Raw genomic sequence first — 20789 nt, 5'->3', positions numbered from 1 at the left:
AGTTTTATTTGTCTATTTACGTATCTTTATCATCTGCAAGCCTGAGCTCTCCTTGAAGACACAGGCTCTGTATTTCACTCCTCTTTGCTGTATAAGTACATTATATAAGGTCTCTCACATAGTAAATGTACTTAATAAATATTTCTGTAATAAATGAATTATTAACAATAAATGGATAGCTTTTAAGAGCATATGGTATGACTTTATGTATTCTATTATTTCTCGATACAGACACACACATACATATGACAAATACTCATGGCACTGTATGGCACCAATCATGAACACCACTGACAACTGAAAAAGCTAGGTTCAGAGAAATTAGTATCAGTTCCTCCATCTCCTGCTCTGGAGATGTGCAAATGCCAATTCTTTCCCCAGAACCAGGAAGGACTTGTGTCAGGGTTTTCAATCATCCCAAATTGATCTGTCCATTTTTACGCAGCATATTCTGTTTTCTTATTGAAGGATAGTTTATTTGTAATGTTCTGTAAGTTTCTTATATATAGGAAAGTGATTCAGTTATATATTTTTTCTTTCCCCTTATAGGTTATTACAAAATGTCAAATATAGTTCCCTATGCTACACATTAGGTCCTTCTTGGTGATCTATTTTATACACAGTAGTGTGCATTGGTTACTCCCAAACTCCTAATTTACCCCACCCCTTGCCTTTCTCCAGCATATTCGACTATTGATCATTCCACTAGAATATGATTCAAGGCAGCTCTCTCTTTCCTTTTTTGTTTGTTTGTTTTTCCCACCAGCTCGGTGTCACTGTGTTTGGACACAAACAGCAGTGGCAACACAGAGGTTCACACCCCCTCATACCTTGTCCTTTTGCCCAGGGTAGATTCCTTGGAGGATAAAGTTTCTATATTTCTCACCTTTATGTTTCCCATAGCATTTAAACTTAGCGTTTAAATCACATAACATTTAAACACAGCATTTAAACATAGCATTTAAATCACAACTCTTTTACCTAGAGGAAATGTCCCCAATATATATTTATATATGTAAGCTTAAATGCTATCTCTGTATAGCCAGAGACAGCAACTTTATTGCTCAAGTTTTTATATTGCAAATTATGTTTGTTTGTTTTTCTTCCAGTTTTATTGAGATATAACTGACACAGGCGCTCAGCTGGTAAAGAATCTGCCTGCAATGCAGGAGATCCCGATTTGATTCCTGGGTCAGGAAGATGCCCTGGAGAAGGGATAGGCTACCCACTCCAGTATTCTTGGGCTTCCCTGCTGGCTCAGATAGTAAAGAATCTGCCTGCAAGGTGGGAGACCTGGGTTTGATCCCTGGGTTGGGAAGATCCGAAGATCCCCTGGAGGAGGGCATGGCAACCCCCTCCAGTATTCTTGCCTGGAGAATCCCCATGGACAGAGGAGCCTGGCGGGCTACTGTCCATCGGTAGCAGAGAGTCGGACACGACTCACAGACTAAGCACATCAATAACTGACATGCAGCACTGGGTAAGTTTACCGTGTACGGCAAGATGATTCAACTTCAGCACATCATCAAGCAATCATCACAGTGTTTAGTGAGTAGCTATCATTTCACATAGATACAAGATTAAAAAGATAGTAAAACCCTTTTTTGTGATGAGAAGTCTTAGGATTTACTTTTTAAAAAACTTTCATATATGGCTGAGTAATATTCCATAGTGTATATGTACCACAGCTTCCTCATCCATTCGTTTGCTGCCCAGGTTGGGTACATGAGACAAGTGCTTGGGCCTGGTGCACTGGGAAGACCCAGAGGGATCGGGTGGAGAGGGAGGTGGGAGGGGGGACTGGGATGGGGAATACATGTAAATCCATGGCTAATTCATTTCAATGTATAACAAAAACTACTGTAATGATGTAAAGTAATTAGCCTCCAACTAATAAAAATAAATGGAAAAAAAAATAAAAACAAACAAACAAAAAAAACACCCCAAAACTTTCATATATAACATCCCTAGAATGTATCTATCATATAAGCAGAAGTTCATACCTTTTGACTGCATTTATCTAATTCCCCCTACCACCAACCCCTGTCACTGGTAACCACAAACCTTATCTCTTTTTCTTTGAGTTTGCTTGTTTTGTATTTCCTTTGATTTTGAAGCAATAATTGACCTATAACACTAGGTTAGCTCCTGTTACACGACGTAGTGATTTGGTATTTCTATACATTTCAAAATGATACCATAATTCTTTACCTTATGAGCCACCAGGCAAGTCCAAGTCTAGTAACATAAGGTCAATTTATTGCTCAATTTTTATTCAAAATTTTGTTCAACTTATAAGCAATCTTCTAACTAGGATCCTGATATGTTTTTAAGCTTCTAACAGAAATATTTTTTGTGCTATTAGTTACTAAGAATGGTATTTGTTTTTTACCTATTGGTTTTGATTCATTTAGAATACCATATTACAAGTTCTCTAATTCAGCTTCTTAGAGCTGCCTGCTAGCATGCCCTAAGTGTTTGTAAACAATCCACTAGCTTAAACAAGCACTCCCTGAAGTCAGGCATAGTGTATAAGAAAGTTAATTCATGCATAAAGGACTAGCCTTATATCCTTCATTCTAATTCAGAAATGGAAATGTCAGATAAATCCCTAACAATGTGAAGGCTGGTCAAACACAGACTCACAAGTCAAACAAGATTTTAAAACTCAAACAGGTCAGTGTAGAATCAACTAGAAGTTCTACTTCCAAGAGCACACATACCATAATATACATAAAGTGACTATCCATACCATGGACCAAAAAAGAAGTAGGTTTAAGAAAGACTTAAATCAACTTACTTCATACTTTTATGTATCAAACACTCAACTAAGCCAAACCAAACCAAAAAACACTTCCTGCAAACTCAATACACATCAGGCACTCTGATAAATCTTGAGGCAGATGTAAAGACAGAATCTCTGCCTCCGGGAGTTACAGATGCATAATCAAATATAACGTGGCATGTGGGGCAACAGAGTTAAGTTTAAACTTCACTGGAACACAGAGGAAGGTGCAATTAACAGGAGAAGTGGGGGTGGGAGGCTTCACAGAGGAGGTGGCATTTCAGGAGGCTCTGCCCTAAAGAGGAAACAAATTTTGTCAGATGGAGATTAAGAAAAGACACTCCAGGCACAGAAGAAAAAATGCAAAAACATGCAGGTTAGGCAACATCATGGAATGACTGCAAAAATAATTCTGTGTGACCACAGGGAATGAGGCCTAGGGAGAGAAATATCCAACTGTTACGGATATAAAGCAAGCCGGTCATTGAATGAGATTTGTTAAGGTCATGAAGATCATGGAAAACTGCAAAAGGAATTAACATGCTCATGTATGCTCACTACTGAGCCACTGATCTGCTCTGTCACTGCACCTATAACAAGTTATAGTAATTTGTCCACAATCATTTTGTTTTCTTCTATTGAACTGTAAGTCTCTTGAGGGCAGAAGCTAAGGCACAGATAGCCACCAAGCACATTATAAGATGCTCAGCTTTATTTATGCTATTTATTAAAAAATGCTATTATTAAAATAATAAATTATTATATAGTATATATATAATATATATACTATAATATATATATTATATATATACTATATAATATATACTATATATATTAGTTTATATATATTAATATATTATATTATATATAATATAATATACTATATATAATATATACTATAATATTAGTATATATATAATATATATAATATATAATATAAAATAAATTATAATAATTTTATAATAAAATATGAATTATGCTATTTATTTAAAAATGCAAATTAAAACTACAATGAGGTATCAGTTCATACCAGTCAGAATGGTCATCATCAAAAGTCTACAAATAATAAATGCTAGAAAGGGTGTGGAGAAAAGGGAGCTCATAAACTGTTCGTGGGAATGTAAATTGGTGCAGCAACTATTGAGAACAGTAAGGGGTTCCTTAAGAAATTAAAAAGAGTTTTCATATGATCCACTAAACCCACTCCTGGGCAAATAGCTGAAGAAGACTCTAATTCAAAAGATACATGCACTCAAATGTTCATAGCAACACTATTTACAATAACCAAGACATGGGAGAAATGCAAATGTTCATCAGCTGATAAAAGGATAAAGAAGGTATTGTACATATATACAATGGAATACTACTCAGCTATAGAAAAAAATAAAATAATGCCATTTAAAACAACATGGATGGGCCTAGATATTATCATACTAAGTGAAAAAAGAGAAAGATAAGTATCATATGACATCACTTAAATGTGGAATCTAAAATATGATACAAAGAAACTTATTTACAAAACAAACAGACTCATGCATACAGAAAGTAAACTTATTGCTAAAGGGACAAGGGAGTAGACAAAATCAGAATTTGGGATTAGCAGATACACTCTACTACATATAAAATAAACCACAAAGATGTACTGTAAAGAACAGTGAGCTATATTTAACATCTTAGAGTAAACAGTAAACTATAATGGGAAAAAACATAAAAAAGTTTCATATATATATGTATATGTGTGAGTGTGTATATATATATATGTATGTATGTATATGTATCTGAGTCATTTTGCTGAATATAAGAAACTAACACAACATTGTAAATTAATTATACTTCAATAAAAAATTTTAAAAATAACTACGAAAAGTATGTTGAATGAGCAAATTATACCTTCTCATACCACAAAGAAAAAGAAATGCAAGAAGGCAAACTGGTTGTCTGAGAAGGCCTTACAAATAGTGGAAAAAAGAAGAGAAGCAAAAGGCAAAGAAGAGAGGAAGGATATGCCATCTGAATGAGGAGTTCCAGAGAACAGCAAGGAGAGATAAGAAAGCCTTCTTAAGTGAACAATGCAAAGAAATAGAGGAAAGCAATAGATGGGAAAGGCTAGAGATCTCTACAAGAAAATTGGAGATACCAACCAAGAGAACATTTCATGCAAAGATGGGCTCAATAAAGGGCAGAAATGGGAAGGATTTAACAGAAGCAGAAGAGATTAAGAAAAGGTGATAAGAATACACAAAAGAAGTATACAAAAAGGCCTTCATGACCCGGATGATCATGACAGTGTGGTCACTCACCTAGAGGCAGATATCCTGGAATGTAATGTCAAGTGTGTGTGTGTGTGTGTGTGTGTGTGTGTGTGTGTGTGTGTGTGTGCGCGCGCGCGCGCATGCGCGCTCTAACTAGCCTCTGTTGTATCCGACTCATGCTGACCCCACGGACCGTAGCCCACCAGGCTCCTCGGCCCATGGGATTCTCCAGGCAAGAAGACTGGAGTGAGTTGCTATGCTCTCCTCCAGGGACCTTCCCAAGTCAGGGATCAAACCTGCATCTTTTGCAGCTCCCGCACTGCAGGCATATTCTTTATCTCTGAGCCAGTAGGGAAGCTCTGGGAAGCCAAGTGGTCCTTAGGAAACACTACTATGAACAAAGCTAGTGGAGGTGATGGAATTCTACCTGAACTAATTCAAATACTAAAAGATGATGCTGTTAAAGTGCTGCATACAGTATGTCAGCAAATTTGGAAAACTCAGCAGTGGCCACAGGATTGGAAAAGGTCAGGTTTCACTCCAATCTCAAATAAAGACAATGCCAAAGAATGTACAAACTACCACACAGTTGTACTCATTTCACTCACTAGCAAGGTAATGTTCAAAATTTTTCAAATTGGGCTTTTCCCATACATGAACCAAAAACTTCCAGATGTACAAGCTGGGTTTAGAAAAGGCAGAGGAACCAGAGATCAAATTGCCACCATCCAATGGGTCATAGAAAAAAGCAAGAGAATTCCAGAAAAAAAATCTACTTCTGCTTCATTGACTACGTTAAAGCCTTTGACAGTGTGGGATCACAACAAACTGTGGAAAATTCTTACAGAGATGGGAATACCAAACCACGTTACCTGTCTCCTGAGAAACCTCAATGTAGGTCAAGAAGCAAGAGTTAGAACTAGATATGGGAAAATAGACTGGTTCAAAATTGGGAACGGGATACATCAAGGCTCTATATTATCACCCTGCTTATTTAACTTCTATGCAGAATTCAGTTCAGTCGCTCAGTTGTGTCCGACTCTTTGTGACCCCATGGACTGCAGCACGCTGGGCCTCCTGTCCATCACTAACTCCCATAGTTTACTCAAACTCATGTCCATTGAGTCGGGGATGCCATCCAACCATCTTATCATCTGTTGTCCCATCCTCCTGCTTTCAGTCTTTCCCAGCATCAGGGTCTTTTCCCATGAGTCAGCTCTTTGCATCAGGTGGCCAAAGTATTGGAGTTTCAGCTTCAGCATCAGTCCTTCCAATGTATATTCAGGACTGATTTTTTTTTGGATGAACTAGTTGGATTTCCTTGCTATTCAAGGGACTCTCAAGAGTCTTCTCCAACACCACAGTTCAAAAGCATCAATTCTTTGGTGCTCAGATTTTTTTTTCCCATTTATTTTTATTAGTTGGAGGCTAATTACTTTACAATATTGTAGTGGTTTTTGCCATACATTGACATGAATCAGCCATGTCAGGATTTACATGTATTCCCCATCCCGGTCCCCCCTCCCACCTCCCTCTCCACCCGATTCCTCTGGGTCTTCCCAGTGCACCAGGCCCGAGCACTTGTCTCATGCATCCAACCTGGGCTGGTGATCTGTTTCACCCTAGATAATATACATGTTTCGATGCTGTTCTCTCAAAACATCCCACCCTTGCCTTCTCCCACAGAGTCCAAAAGTCTGTTCTGTATATCTGTGTCTCTTTTTCTGTTTTGCATATAGGGTTATCATTACCATCTTTCTAAATTCCATATATATGTGTTAGTATACTGTTTTGGTCTTTATCTTTCTGGCTTACTTCACTCTGTATAATGGGCTCCAGTTTCATCCATCTCATTAGAACTGATTCAGATGAATTCTTTTTAATGGCTGAGTAATATTCCATTGTGTATATGTACCACAGCTTCCTTATCCATCTGTCTGCTGATGGGCATCTAGGTTGCTTCCATGTCCTGGCTATGATAAACAGTGCTGCGATGAACATTGGGGTACACGTGTCTCTTTCAGATCTGGTTTCCTCAGTGTGTATGCCCAGAAATGGGATTGCTGGGTCATATGGCAGTTCTATTTCCAGTTTTTTAAGAAATCTCCACACTGTTCTCCATAGCGGCTGTACTAGTTTGCATTCCCACCAACAGTGTAAGAGGGTTCCCTTTTCTCCACACCCTCTCCAGCATTTATTGCTTGTAGACTTTTGGATGGTGCTCAGCTTTTTTATAGTCCAACTCTCACATCCCTACATGACTACTGGAAAAGCCATAGCCTTGACTAGATGAACCTTTGCTGGCAAAGTAATATCTCTGCTTTTTAATAAGCTGTCTAGGTTGGTCATAACTTTTCTTCCAAGAAGCAAGTGTTATTTAATTTCATGGATGCAATCACCATCTGGAGTGATTCTGGAGCCCAAAAAAATAAAGTCTGTCACTGTTTCATCGTTTCCCCATCTGTTTGTCATGAAGTGATGGGACCAGATGCCATGATCTTAGTTTTCTGAATGTTGAGTTTTAAGCCAACTTTTTCACTGTCCTCTTTCACTTTCATCAAGAAGCTTTTTAGTTCTTCTTTGCTCTCTGCCATAAATGTGGTGTCATCAGCATATTTGACGTTATTGATATTTCTCCTGGCAATCTTGATTCCAGCCGCTGCTTCATCCAGTCCAGAGTTTCTCATGATGTACTCTGCATCTAAGTTAAATAAGCAGGGTGACAATATACAGCCTTGATGTAGTCCTTTCCCAATTTGGAACCAGTCTGTTGTTCCATGTCCAGTTCTAACTGTTGCTTCTTGATCTGCATACAGATTTCTCAGGAGGCAGGTCAGGTGGTCTGGTATGCCCTTCTCTTGAGAATTTTCCACAGTTTGTTGTGATTCACACAGTCAAAGGCTTTGGCATAGTCAATAAGGCAGAAGTAGATGTTTTTCTGGAACTCTCTCACTTTTTCAATGATTCAATGGATGTTGGCAATTTGATCTCTGGTTCCTCTGCCTTTTCTAAATCTAGCTTGAACATCTGGAAGTTTGTGGTTCACGTCCTATTCAAGCCTGGCTTGGAGAATTTTGAGCATTACTTTACTAGCATGTGAGATGAGTGCAATTGTGCAGTAGTTTGAGCATTGTTTAGCATTGGCTTTCTTTGGGATTGAAATGAAAACCGTTATTTTCCAGTCCTGTGGCCACTGCTGAGTTTTCCAAATTTGCTGGCATATTGAGTGCAACACTTTCACAACATCATCTTAAAGGATTTGAATAGCTCAAGTGGAATTCTATCACCTCCACTAGCTTTGTTAATAGTGATGCTTCCTAAGGTCCACTTGACTTCACATTTCAGGATGTCCAGCTCTAGGTGAGTGATCAAACCATCATGATTATCAGGGTCATGAAGATCTTTTTGGTACAGTTCTTCTGTGTATTTAGTTGGTAAAGAACCTGCCTGCAATGCTGGAGACATGGGTTCAATTCCTGGGTCGGGAAGATCCCCTGGAGAAGGAAATGACAACCCACTCCAGTACTCTTGCGTGGAAAATAAGATGGGCAGAGGAGCCTGGTGGACTACAGTACACAGGAGTGGGACACAACTTAGTGATGTCTTTCTTTGTTTTCTGTGTATTCTTGCCACCTCTTCTTAATATCTTCTGCTTCTGTTAGGTCCACACCATTTCTGTCCTTTATTGCTTCCATATTTGCATGAAATGTTCCCTTGGTACCTCTAATTTTCTTGAAGAGCTCTCTATTCTTTCCCATTCTACTGTTTTTCTCTTTCTTTGCATTGATCGCTGAGGAAGACTTTCTTATCTCTCCTTGCTATTCTTTGGAACTCCATATTCAAATGGGTATATCTTTCCTTTTCACCTTTGCCTTTAGCTTCTCCTCTTTTCACAGCTATTTGTAAGGCTTCCTCAGACAACCATTTTGCTTTTTTGCATTTCTTTTTCTTGGGGATGGTCTTGATCCCTGCCTCCTGTACAGTGTCACGAAACTCTCCATAGTTCTTCATGCACTATGTCTATCAGATCTAGTCCCTTAAATCTATTTATCACTTCACTATATAATTGTAAGGGATTTGATTTAGGTCATACCTGAATGGTCTAGTGGTTTTCCCTACTTTCTTCTATTTAAGTCTGAATTTGGCAATAAGGAGTTCATGATCTGAGCCACAGTCAGCTCCCAGTCTTGTTTTTTGCTGACTGTATAGAGTCTCTCCATTTTGTCTGCAAAGAATATAATCAATCTGATTTTGGTATTGACCATCTGGTGATGTCCATGTGTAGAGTCTTCTCTTGTGTTGTTGGAAGAGGGTGTTTGCTGACCAGTGCATTCCCTTGGCAAAACTCTATTAGCCTTTAATCTGTTTCATTCTGTACTCCAAGGCCAAATTTGCTGTTACTCCAGGTATTTCTTGACTTCCTACTTTTACATTCCAGTCCCCTTTAATGAAAAGGACATCTTTTTTGGGAGAGTACATCATAGGAAATGCCAGGCTGGATGAATCACAAGCTGGAATCAAGTTTGCCAGAAGCATCAACAACCTCAGATATGTAGAAGCTACTACTCTAATGGCAGAAAGCAAAAAGGAACTAAAGAGTCTCTTGATGAGGGTGACAAAGGAGAGAGAAAAAGCTGAATTAAAACTCAGCATCCAAAGAACGAAGATCATGACATCTGGTCCCATCACTTCATGGCAAACAGATGGGGGAAATTTGGAAGCAGAGACATATTTTCTTTCTTTGGGCTCCAAAATCACTGCTAATGGTGACTGCAGCCACAAAACTAAAAGACTCTTGCTCCTTGGAAGGAAAGCTATGACAAGCCTAGACAGCATATTAAAAAACTGAGATAGCACTTTGCCAACAGAGGTCCATATAATCAAAGCTATGGTTTTTCCAGTAGTCATATATGGATGTGAGAGCTGGACCATAAAAAAGACTGAGAGCCAAAGAATTGATGCTTTCAAACTGTGGTGCTCAAGACCCTTGAGAGTCCCTTGGACAGCAAGGAGATCAAACCAGCCAATCGTAGAGGAAATCAACCCTGAGTATTCATTGGAAGGACTGATGCTAAAGCTGAAGCTCCAATACTTTGGCCACCTGATACGAAGAACCAACTCACAGAAAAGATCTTGACTAATTAGTAACATTTTCCAGAATTCTTCTATTGCCTTTTAATCAGATCCAATCATGCCTCTTTTAATTGCATTGATCATAAACTTATTATGATTCAAAGTGATTTAGAGACTAATTGTTTTTGGCACATGAGCCCTTGATACATTTATATTAAACCTTATTGGCACTTACACAATTGATGCTTCTTGGCAACTGCTCTGTTAGTTATTATCAACTGGCAATCAGATTTTAATCAGTTTTAATCTTAAAAATGTACTGAAAATTTACATGTGGTCCATGCCAGCCCATTTAGGGGAAAAGAAGTCCAAGTGGTTCTTTGAATTTTGGCTAAGTGATCATCAACGTTGATACCCATGTGATTCTAATTCAATGCTACACAGACTGATCCAATATGTATGAAAGAAAAGGGGGTTGTTTGAAGATAAGGTGTTTAAAACATTTACCATTTAAAAATATAATTTCGTGAGACCACAATTATTATTTAGAAACACAAGTAAGATAATAATCATCTTTTAGAATCTAGCAAAAAAAGTGTGTAAATCCTACTAGGGTTTCTGCCTATTTGTACACTTGCTGTTCATAACAGCTCGTTGGTGTCGAACACTGGTCAAGCATGTGGACTCTCAAGTAACATTCCCTGAGTTTAAGCTCAGTTCCAACATTTACAAGTTGTGAGCTTTGGGTACACTTTAAAACTCTCAGCCTTAGTTTCCTCATGTGTTAAATGAGGATCAGAGTCACATTTCCAAGACAATGTTGTGGTGAAGATCATATGAATTACTTAAAAAAAAGAACCATTTGCCACAGTTCCAGGTTTCTCACATACCCCCTAAAAAAGTTGGAGACTGTAATTATACCATCATATGCACTCAAGTAACTGTGAGACAAAATGATAAAGTGCTATGAGAAAGGTAGAGATAAAACTCTCTAGCTACACTGTCTTTCAAATTACTTTTTAATCGAAAAGTTATAAACCAGAGAAGGAAGAAAATGATGCTGGCAGGTATCCCTGTAATAAAAAAGAGCAAACACAGAGAAAGAAAATCAATGGAGGATTTAAAATGTTCTTTTTGCTGTGACATTTAACCTCCTGCTTCCAAATTTTTCCAATATAATAGTATAACCACTTTAAATGAAAAGCTGATACCACATTGCTGTTAATCCATGTGACCCAAGTGTTTCACAAAACAGGGGTTAATGGTGTCAGTATTTGACAAATACTTTAATTAAATCTCAACAAGCAGCCAGTTGTCCAGAGTGGGTGGAGCACTACATATAGAATGTAAGAGATGGAAAGTGCATAGTCTCTGAGGGATCTCTTAAGTGGCTTGGAGCATTTCCAATGTTACTTTGCTGGGGCTATAAGAAGATACAAAGTATATGGCCCAGAAATCAATAGCTAACAAACACCTGGAGCTTTAGAGGAAGGGTCAGGAAGGCTGAACTGAGTTACTGGGCACACATGCCCGGTGGAACTGGTGGCTCCACAGTAAAGAACCTACCTGCTGGTGCAAGAGACGCAGGTTCAATCCCTGGGTCGGAAAGATCCCCTGGAGGAGGACGTGACAACCCACTCCAGTATTCTTGCCTGGGAAATCCTTGAGGAGCCTGGTGGGCTACAGACCATGGTGTTGCAAAGAGTCACAACTTAGACTAGACGACAGCAACAAAAGTAGTGTAGAATAATGGCTTACAGCCTGGATTCTCCAATCGTGAAATGCATTTGGGTTATCTGAGGGTCATATTAAAAAATGCAGATTCAAGCTCAGCAGTTCCAGGGTGGGCCTGAGTCTGCATTTTCACAGCAGCGCCAATAAGCTGCGGCTGCTGGTCTGAGGTTTCCCCTTTTGAGCAGCAAGGGTGCAGAGCACAGAGCCTGCTCGGGTTCGGGTTGTGGCTTGTTCTCTCACCAGCTACCTGACCTTGGCCAAATCAGTTAACCTATCTTGCAGTCTTTTTTTTTCTTAATCTGTAAGAGGAGGATAAGATCAGTATCTAACTAAAATGCCTGATGTGAGGGCTAAATTAATTAATGAAGGTAAAGCATTTAAAACAGCACCCAGTACCGAGCAAGCACTCAATAAATGTAATTTATGAATAAGTAAGGATTTCTCATTAGAAACATTTAGCCAGTCAACAGAGATGAACATCCCACAAATTTTAATTGAGTTTAATTCACCACAATAATTTATTTTAAGCCATTAATGTCAGCAATCACATTAATCTCCATATCCGAAGCTTGGCATGTTATAATTTTTCAAGTCAATGAACTCAAAAAAGCAGCTAATTAACAATTCTCTTGGTGGTAACCATACTCAGAGGCATGAACTTGTCATGATATAACATAAACTTCTTAATCTACTTTTTTCATGAAGAATGTGACACAAATAACTGAAATATTTACAAATAACTGAAATGTGTCATGCTAGTAGCCCCACAGCATTATAAACAGATTGCTTTTTTCCTCTTTGTATTAATCTCTTTTTACAACTAGAATTATTCTATTTGTTTATGGCCTATCTCCCTCATCATGAATTTAAGCTCCTTGAGAGACAATCATTATCTTACACACGGCTATATCTCAGCATAGCTTGCTGCTTGATATTAGACATACTATTAATAAACAAATGTTTGCAAAAATATGAAATAAATTGCTGAATATATACCTCCATTGCACATTTCACTTACTTATCAAGAATAAATTGAGTGTGATTTTTTTTTTTTCTGATCATTGTTGTAGGTGCTAATGTTAAGTTGCTTCAGTTGTGTCTGACTCTTTGTGACCCTATGGACTATGGCTTCCCAGGCTCCTCTGTCCATGGAGATTCTCCAGGCAAGAATACTGGGGTGGTTTGCCATTTCTTCCACCAATCTAGGTGCTAAGGATTTAGAAACAAATAAGCCATAGTCTGTACGTTCAAGGAGTTCGTGGTCTAGTTGGGAGCAGAGTATGTGAACAAATAATTGAAAAGATGATCAACCCCAGATGGGTAGGGGATAAACAAGGAGAATGTTCAAAGACTAGAGGTATGAGTGGGATAGAAACCTTCAGTCAAAGGAAGAACTCATGCAACTTTACAAAAGTGTGAAATAGACAAACAGAAACCTTAGACAGAATGAGTGTTTTTGTTAAGTCCCTAAGTTGTGTCTAACTCTTGTGACCCCTTGGACTATAGCCTGCCAGGCTCCTCTGTTCATCGGATTTCCCAAGCAAGAATACTGGAGTGGGTTGCCATGTCCTTCTCCAGGGCATCTTCCCGACCCAGGGATTGAACCTACATCTTCTGTTTGGCAGGTGGAACCTTTACCACTGAGCCACTAGGGAAACCATATAGAATGGGTACTAAGGAGCATGAACCGTCCTAGAAGTCAATAGTAGAGACAAAGGCAAGGTCCATACCACAGGCAACAAGGTGTCTTCTGTTCTATAACAAGTATGAGCTATGATGGAAGGATAACTTAAACACTAAAAGAAAAAAGTCTCCTCATAAGGAACACTAATATACAGAATGACTGCAAGAGCATGCTGCTTGTGAATATCTATTCTCTTCTCCTTATAAACTGTCACCACAATAAAAAAATTAAATATCCTAGCTTCTTTCAGCTAGGTATAGTCCATGACTATTTTTAGTCAATGAATGAATGGACTCTTGTGTGTAACTTCTGGAAGTGTCCTTAAAAATAGGGAGAACATTCTTCTTAATGTTCCTTGCTGTTGCCTGAAATATGATGTAATGGTTGGAACTACAGCAGCCATTTGAGCCATGAGGTGATCAAGAAACAGGGATTCTTGTGCTAAAATTCTAGAAAAGGTTAAGATAGAATGACTCCAGGTACCTTAAACCCATGTTAATTATGAGTTGTCTAGATTCCAATTTCATTTATGTGAGAGGTTCTCTTCTCTGCTCTTATTTTGGGATTTGTATGCCACTTATTCTAATTCTCAGCATTACACATACAGAAATATGAAAGGGTTTCATTAAAGATGTAAAGTGGTTACTGAAGGAAAGGAAGGAGATTACTAGGAGAAAGGGCATCAAAGAAGGACCAACATGTGCATGAAAATCATCAAGAATACAGTGCGTCCAAGAAACCAAGAGAACTTCTGTGTAATATAATCTGTGGGAACACAGATTATATTGTGGGAAAGAAGGTAGGAAGAACTGGGAAGGGAAGACAGGCACTAGTAAAAAGCCTTAAATATCATACTAAAATGTTTAGATTTTATGAGGCAATTAAGGGCCATGAAAGGTTTTTGGATAGTTAAATGATAGTTAAATGATAGTTAAATTATTATTATTTCATAATAACTCAGAGAGCTACATGGACTTGGAAGGAAAAGCAAGAAACAGCCAAGTTCGGAGTCAACTGCAGGAATCTGAGAGAGTAAAGATGCCCGGACTAAGGGCCTTAACAATGAAGAATACACAACAGAAACAAACTATTAAGCAAACATTGTATGCAAGAATTAGTAACCACATAAGGGCAGGATTATGAAGCAAAAGGAAGTTAGGATTGACCTCTGGAAATGTAAAATAGCTTGGTCAGTTCAGTTAAAGGTGATGTTATTGCCCAAGACAGGGACTGAAGGATTAAGCAAGAGAAATAAAAAATGAAAATGAAAGTCAGACTTTGGGGACTAGGCAGAGAAAGAAAAAAGAAAAGAAAAACCGAAATACTGAAAATATAGTTGTATGTTTTTCTGTATTTCAATTGCAATTTAAATGGCATATCCTCCAGGAAGTCTTCTCCAAATTCCCTTTCTAAAGAAGCCACTGCCCTCTCCAATTCCACTCTTACATCACTTCAGTTTATTTTCTTCACAGCACTATTATAACTTCCTCTTTGTTTATTGCATACTTCAATTAGACTATAAGTTCCAAGACATTGAAAATTTGTTTGATCCTAATGATGGAATTCAAGTATCCCTCACATATAGGAGGCACTCAAAAATTTTTGTTATATGACCATATCACAGCACCTAAGTGCAGTGTGGAATGCTGAGATCACAAACAAAAATTAAAATATGAAGGGACTAAAGCCATCACATAGATAAGCTCCCTCATCTGACAGATGACAAGGAGTGTGGGCTCCAGCAGTGCCTATAAAAACTTGCCCCAAATGACACAACCAACTAGGAGGGAAAAGGCAGAAGACCTGAGTTCAAATCCAATTGCCTTTTACTAATGACACGAGTCATGAGAACTTCATGACTTCAAAGCATCTGTTTCATGAGGTTTAAAAAATATTGCTTCCTTCATGTATGTTTTGAGAATTAAATAAAATACAATGCATACAAGCTTGTTCAGGATTCTCACCCAATCTGTCCCAAATCATTCATTCTCAATTCTTACTTATTATTTATTATACACAATGACATCACTAGTACTACTTCTAGGGTCTCTTTCAAGCTTGTTTTAACTTTCCAACACATATTTCATATATTTTCAAATTTCCTGTTTACCACACTGTGGAACAATTTTCCTCTCTTTGTAGCTCTTTGACCTTTTATTAATGAGGTATAAAACTACGCTCTGTTTGACCTTCACTGCTTTTGTCTCTTTCTCAGTCTCTTAAGTGAGTAACTCAGCAAATTAAATTTTATTACAACTACTGAGAGGCAGGGAGCATAACACAATTTTCTTACTGCACGCTGTGTGACCTTGGACAAGTTAAAAACCTCTTTGGCCTAAGATTCCTCACCTGTAAAGTAGAGATGACAATACATTTGACAATATTATGAGATTGCATAAATTAACATATAAAAAATTAAACTGTCCCCAGTATATGGTTCAAAAAGTATTAGTGTTTATTTTTCTTCCTATTTATTACACCATCTATGAAATTGCTCAGATAATTCTCTTACCAGTGCTGTGAAATTATTTCCAATTTTCCCCATTTTAGAAGATAGAATACCTAGGCTCTGAGAGTTTAAGTAACTTCCTCAAGTTCACAAAGCTAGTGAAGAGGCAGTGTTAATAACCAAATTCAAGAGCCAATTCTGTTGAAAGACAAATCTATGCTCTTGGCCATGTCAACATAAGGCTCCATTTTAGAGGAGCCAGATCACTTCCCCATCAAAGCAGACATTTATTAAACTGAGCTGCCATCAAATACACTTGAATTAAACTTTTGACCAATATATTTCTTAAAGTAAGAGCAACAGGCATTAAGATAAAGGGGGAAAGCTTGGCGAGATGGGTTGTCAGTGAGATGGGAAGCTTCTGGAGGTCTTAGGAAAAGCTTAGATATTTGACTGTTTCTAATTACATTAACCCTGGAGAAGGAAATGGCAACTCACTCCAGTATTCTTGCCTGGAAAGTTCCATGGATGGAGGAGCCTGGTGGGGTCCATGGGGTCGCAAAGAGTCGGACACGACTGAGCGACTTCACTTCACTTAATTACATTAAGCCCCAGGTTACTACAATGACCTGCCTAAAGGTCAACCCCAGACCAGCAGTAATCTGGTCTACAAATTTCTTTTCTCAGTTTTGCTTGGGGCCCTTAGGCCAAAATACTTAACTACAGGCTATGTCTCTTTCATTAACTGAATTACAACTCATAAATGGTGACATGTGTCAGAAGAACAACTCTTGAAGGGGCACTTCCTTAACATGGTTGTGTCTGAACCGAGGGGCCTGTACCTTGCAAGGTCAGCTTTGTTAGCTGTGGCTGTGTATTTTTACCAAGTTAATGGGGGGCAAGCGCACTTTATTACCTATAATGAGCTCACTCATCTAACAATTTCTATCAGAAAGACTTACCAGAATCAGAATGGTTAGACAGACCAGGTGTTTTAAACTTCTTGATTATTTATGACACAGGCCACCCGGTGGTTGCTGCTTTTTTCTCTTCAAAATAATAAGTAGTGTTAAGTACTGGCATCTAATTTTATCAACATAGGTCAGGGCTCTCCATTTTTTTGTATCTTCTTTTAATTTTTATTTTATATCAGGGTACAAGGTCATGTTAGTTTCAGGTGTGTAACAAAGTGGTTCAGTTACACATATATATATATTTTCAGATTCTTTTCCCATTTAGGTTATTACAGAATATTGAGTCCAGTTCCCTGTGCTATACAGCAGATCCTTCTTGATTATTTTATATATAGTAGTGTGTACAGGTTAATCCTAAACTCCTAATGTATCCATCCCCCAATATTTCCCATTATAACCATAAGTTTGTTTTCAAGCTCTGTGAATTTGTTTCTGTTTTGTAAATCAATTCATTTGTATCATCTTGATAGAGTTCACATATAAATGCTACTATACGATATTTGTCTTTCTCTGGTTTACTTCACTTAGTAAATACTTAGTATGATAATCTCTGGGTCAAATCATGTTTCTGCAAATGGCACCATTTTATTCTATAATATGGCTGAGTTATATTCTATTATATATTCTAATATACATGTATAATTCATTAAATATATATACATATATCAGTTCAGTTCAGTTGCTCATTCATGTCTGACTCTTTGAGACCCCAAGGACTGCAGCACACCAGGCCTCCCTGTCCATTACCAACTCCCGGAGTTTACCCAAACTCATGTCCATCGAGTCGGTGATACCATCCAACAATCTCATCCTATGTCATCCCCTTTTCCTCTTGCCTTCAATATTTCCCAGCATCAGGGTCTTTTCCAATGAGTCAACTCTTTGCATGAGGTGGCCAAAGTATTGGAGTTTCAGCTTCAGCATCAGTCCTTCCAATGAACACCCAGGACTGATCTCCTTTAGGATGGACTGGTTGGATCTCCTTGCAGTCCAAGGGACTCTGAACAATCTTCTCCAACACCACAGTTCAAAAGCATCAATTCTTTGGTGCTCAACTTTTTTTTATAGTCCAACTCCCACATCCATATATGACTACTGGAAAAACCATAGCCTTGACTAGACGGACCTTTGTTGGCAAAGTAACGTCTGTTTTTTAATATGCTGTCTAGGTTGGTCATAACTTGCATTCCAAGGAGTTAGCATCTTTTAATTTCATGGCTGTAGTAACCATCTGCAGTGATTCTGGAGCCCCCCAAAATAAAGTCAGCCACTGTTTCCACTGTTTCCCCATCTGTTTGCCATGAAGTGAACTGGACTGGATGCCATGATCTTAGTTTACTGAATGTTGAGCTTTAAGCCAACATTTTCACTCTCCCCTTCAAGAGGCTCTTTAGTTCTTCACTTTCTGCCATAAGGGTGGTTTCGTCTGCATATCTGAGGTTATTGATATTTCTCCCGGCAATCTTGATTCCAGCTTGTGCTTCATCCAGCCCGGCATTTCTCATGATGTACTCTGCATATAAGTTAAATAAGCAGGGTGACAATATACAGCCTTGATGCACTCCTTTTCCTATTTGGAACCATTCTGTTGTTTCATGTCCAGTTCTAACTGTGGCTTCCTGACCTGCATATAGATTTCTCAAGAGGCAGGTCAGGGGGTCTGGTATTCCCATCTCTTTCAGAATTTTCCAGTTTATTGTGATCCACACAGTCAAAGGCTTGGCATAGTCAATAAATATATTTATGGGTAAATTTTTATGTATGTATGTATGTATATGTATGTATGTGCAAAACACATATATATAATGGGTAAGATCTTTATCCATTCAACTGTTGGTGGATTTACTGTGCTTTCATGTCTTGGCTATTGTAAATAGTGCTGCAGTGAACACTGGGGAGCATGTATCTTCCTGAATCGTGGTTTCTCCAGATACACGCCCGTGAGTGGGAAGACTGGATCATATGGTACCTCTATTTTTAGTTTTGTAAGGAATCTCCATACATTTCTCTGTAGTGATCGTGCCAATTTACATTCCCACCAACAGTGTAAGAGAGATCCCCTTTCTCCTCATGCTCTCCAGCATTTATTATTTATAGGCTTTTTGATGAAAGCCATTCTGAGTGGTGTGGGGTGATACCTCATTGTAGTTTTAGTTTACATTTCTCCATTAGTGACGTTGAGTATTTTTTCAGGAGCCTTTCAGCCATCTATATGTCTCCTTTGGAGAAAAGTCTATTTAGATCTTCTGCTCATTTTTTGATTAGGTTGTTTGTTTTTCTGATACTGAGTTGCATGAGCAGTTTGTATATTTTGGAGATTAATGCCTTTTTTGTTGCTTCATTGTCTCCTGTGCTATGCAAAAGCTTTTAAGTTTAACTAGATCCTGTTTGTTTACATACTTTAGGATACAGGTTGAAAAAGATCTTGCTGTGATTGATATCAGAGTGTTCTGCCTATGTTTTCCTTTAAGAGTTTCATAGTATCCAATAGTACATGTAGGTCTTTAGTCTATTTTGAGTTTGTTTTTGTCTATGGTGTTAGAGAATGTTCTAATTTCATTTTTTTACATGTAGCTTTCCAGTATTCCCAGCACCACTTACTGAAGAAACCATCTCCCCTGTACACTCCTGCCATCTCTGTCATAGATTAATTGACCACAGGTGTGTGGGTTTATATCTGTTCCATTGACCTATATTTTATCGCTTCTCGGCCTTTTGGCTAAGATCAAGTGTAGGATCCATTGACCTATATTTCTGTTTTTGTGCAAGTACAATGCTTTTTTGATTACTGTAGCTTTGAAGGATAGCCTGAAGTCAGGGAGCTTGATTCCTCCAGCACTGCTTTTCTTCCTCAGGATTGTTATGACTTTTCAGGGTGTTTTGTATTTCTACAGAAATTCAAAAAAATTTTTTGTTCTAGTAAAATGCCATTGGTTATTCAATAAGGATTGCATTTAATCTGTCAATTGCCTTGGGTGGTATAGTTATTTTGACAACATTGATTCTTCCAATCCAAGAACATGATGTATCTTTCCATCTGTTTGTGTCATCTTTGATTTCTTTCATCGTGTCTTACAGTTTTCAGAGTAGAGGTCTTTTGCCTCCTTTGCTGATGATGTTGTTTAGTTGCTAAGTTGTGTCTGATTCTTTGGTGACCCCATGGGCCGTAGCCCACTGGGCTCCTCTGTCCATGGGATCTCCCAGGCAAGAATACTGGACAGGGTTGCCATTTTCTTCTTCAGGAGATTTTCCCAATCCAGGGATTGAACCTCTATCTCCAACATTGGCAGGCAGTTTCTTTACCACTGAGTCACCAGTGAAGCCCACATTTGCCTTCTTAGGTACGTTTATTTCTAGTTATGCTTTTTGATGTGTTTATAAATAAGATTATTTACTTAATTTTTCTTTCTGATCTTTCATTGTTAGTGTATATGAATGCAAGACATTTCTGTGTGTTAATTTTGTATCCTGTAACTTCCCTGAATTCATTGACGAACTCTAGTATTTGTCTGGTAGCATCTTTAGGACTTTCTAGGTATAGTTATCATGTCATCTGCAAACAGTGACAGTTTTACTTCTTCCTTTCCAATTTGGATTCCCTCTTTTTTTTTTTCCTTTCTCTGATTGTCATAGCTAGGATTTCCAAAACTATGTTAAAAAAAATTGTGAGAGTGGAATGCCTTTTCTTGTTCTTAACCTCAGAGAAAATGATTTTAGCTTTTCACTGTTGAGTATGATGTTTGCTGAGGATGTGCCATATATGGCCTGTGTTATGTTGAGGTAGGTTACCTCTATGCCCGCTTTCTGGAGAGTCTTTTTTTTTTTTTTTAACTATAAA

The 20789-nt window shown here is 38.1% G+C and overlaps 1 protein-coding gene and 1 pseudogene across 26 annotated transcripts in view; one reads left to right on the top strand and one right to left on the bottom strand.

Moving 5' to 3' along the window:
* The window catches only part of DLG2 (discs large MAGUK scaffold protein 2), a 2233668-nt gene that overhangs the window by 814907 nt on the left and 1397972 nt on the right, over positions 1-20789 (bottom strand). The window lies entirely within an intron of this gene.
* On the top strand, positions 19651-19822 carry LOC139031934 (U2 spliceosomal RNA; annotated as a pseudogene).

Source organism: Odocoileus virginianus, chromosome 28 (assembly GCF_023699985.2).
Source record: "Odocoileus virginianus isolate 20LAN1187 ecotype Illinois chromosome 28, Ovbor_1.2, whole genome shotgun sequence".
NCBI classification, from domain to species: Eukaryota; Metazoa; Chordata; class Mammalia; order Artiodactyla; family Cervidae; genus Odocoileus; species Odocoileus virginianus.
This window is presented reverse-complemented; position numbering and strand designations above follow the sequence as displayed.